Source organism: Lotus japonicus, chromosome 5, assembly GCF_012489685.1.
Source record: "Lotus japonicus ecotype B-129 chromosome 5, LjGifu_v1.2".
NCBI lineage: Eukaryota > Viridiplantae > Streptophyta > Magnoliopsida > Fabales > Fabaceae > Lotus > Lotus japonicus.
In genome coordinates, this window is record NC_080045.1 from 20417909 (window position 1) to 20420741 (window position 2833).

Consider the following 2833-nt stretch of genomic DNA (forward strand, 5'->3'; position numbering starts at 1 on the left):
CAACACCAAGATTCACTCTCTTAGTCTTCTCAAGGATACTGACCTAACTGGTCCCTTAAGGAATCACCACTAAGATACACAGATCCTAGTCTTCTTAAGGATACTGACCTACCCGGTCCCTTAAGGAAAAACAAACAATTGTTTGAGGTTGGTGTTTACAAAGGTTTGCTTCTGAATAAGCTAAGTGTAAACTAAATAAGAACATTTGAAGAAAGTGGAGGCTTGAATCTTTTCTTGTATTGCAGCTCTTGGTTTCTCTCCTCAGTCTTTCTTCTCTTCTTCAGCCTTAAATAGTCTAAGGTGCAAAGGATATTTCCGTTGAGAAAATATGACCGTTGGAGGGCATTTCTGGAACTTCCAGAACCTGCTGTGGCTGAACCTTGGTAGGTAGGCTTGTCAGAATAGTACACTGCTCTTGTACTTCTTGATAGTGGCATTTGCCTTTAACCATTGACTTCTGATCTGACGACGCTTCATGTTGAAACTTGTGAAGCTTAGTGATCAGAGTCAGAGGGAGGCTTGAATCCTCTGACCTTCGTAACTTCTGCTTCTGGACCTCAGAGTAGAAAGTACTTGGTCTTCAGAGCTAGCTGCTTACTCTTGGACTTCAGAGTCTTCACTTCTTAGCTTCTGGACCTTCAGAGCTTCTAGACCTTCAGAGCCTCTTGTCCTTCAGAGCTTCTGGTCTTCAGATCTTCTGATCCTCAGAACTTCCGATCCTTAGATCTTCTGATCTTCAGATCTTCTGATCCTCAGATCTTCTGATGAATATATCTTCTGGTATCAGAATCAGAATCTGTTTGTCAAAACACTCAAGACAAACGTTAGAGTACCATAATTGTTCATCCACAAATAAATACTTGTTATCATCAGAACATAGAGTTGTACCACATGACCAAATCTTGATCTTACAATCTCCCCCTTTTTGATGATGACAAAACCATGTATTTTGATGAACAACTCTAAACAAATAAACTGAATACACTCAGAGTATAAGGTATCAGAGTTAAAGCATATCCTGATGTGTATAGTTTATCTAGCTCCTTCTGAATCCAAGACTCGAGCTTGATTCTGAGCTATATTGAAGTATGTGATCAGAGTTAATTGAGTCATAAGATGTATCATATCATTGAAAGAGATGACATCAATCAGAATGTATCGTCAGAGCATAGAAATTGATCACATAAGGGAGTTGTCAAGATACTATTAGTTCTCCCCCTTTTTGTCATAAGCAAAAAGAATGAAGGTGGAAAAAATTAGTAAGAGCATAAGACGAAATACTCCCCCTCAGAAGGAATACCAAGGGATACTTGGCTTCTGATTAGTATATCTTCTGATGAGAGCAGAAGTGTCAAAGTCCAGAGGTTCTGGTGACATCTCCATTCTGGACAAAATTCCATCTTCAGAGACTTCAGAATGAGAAGCTATGAACCTACTCTTCTTATGATGACGCAAGTCAGAAGTTGTAGTAGCATCTTCTAATGTTGTTGCTTCTGGTTTGTCAAGTTCTGAGTCTTTGTTTCTTTCTGAAACGGTCATGCTCATCTCTGCAAGCTTTTTCAGCTAGCTTTGACTTGTCAGAGACAAGCTTATCATTAATTCTAACATGAATAGCGTTCAGAATATCAACAGAGGGGTTCTTATCAAAAACCAATGATTCCTTGACCAAATGTTACTCTACTGATGCCTCCAAGATCAACTTCACCTTCAGGTTCAAGTTTTAGATCTTAGGACATATGCCTTTCTCCCGTCATGTGTTACCTGCATCCACTGTCCAGGTTCCATGGGTTGAGTTTCGATGGACCTATTGAGGATATCTGCAACATATATAATCTTATCCCTAGGTACCCACTTTCTGGGTCCTTTCTTGTTAGTTAGCCCAGAATTTTGACAACTTTGGGTCTTTCAGCAGAATAATATAAAGGAATTTGAGCATGATATTTTGACAGAGAAAGTTCCTTTTTTAAGAGATGATGAAGCAACTTCAGAAGGTTTAGAATAGCCAATGTCATACATTCCATTTCTTCTTACGCCATAGATCATTGAAGCCATTAAGCTTCTATCTACGCTCTCAGCTAGGAATCTTTGAAAAGACTTTTCATATTTAGATTCATTCTTAACATCAGAGGCATCACAAGCAACAACTTCTTCTAATTTAGCAATTTGATTTTTCAGCACAGAGTTAGAGTTAACTAAAGCATGATTACTCACATTTAATTCAGAAATCTTTTTCTCATGTTCAACAGAAGTTTCAGAGGCAGTAGAGAAATTTTTTTTCAACTTTTTATGCTCAGTCAAGAGAGAGTTATATTTATCCATAATATCAGACAAGACAGCTTTAAGTTCAGAAGTTGAGAAAGAAGCAAATACCTCATTTTCATCGTCAAAGTCTGGCTCTTCCTCTGATGCAGATTCAACATTAGGTGCATCCTTAGACTCTGCATCTTTGTTCTTGACAATTGTCATGAGTCCTTCAACGATCTCACCATCAGAGTCTACTTCTTCTGACTTTGAGTCATCAAAAGTCACCATAAGACCTTTCTTTGCTTTGAAATGCTTCTTTGGCTTCTTGTCCTTTGATGAGCCTTTGTATTTGCTCTGTCTGTGCTTCCAGATGCGGTTGAGCTTTCTGGATATCAGGGTTAGCTCATCTTCATCAGAATCTTCAGATGTTTCTTCAGACTCTTCTACAGCTGCTTGGAGAGCTTTAGCCTTTTCAGATTTGGATTTCAAGGCTATGAACTTCTTCATGTGCTTCTGATGTTCAGCACGATCTAACTCAAGACACTTCAGCATGCTTATGAGTTCTTCCAGACCCAGCTGTTCAATGTCT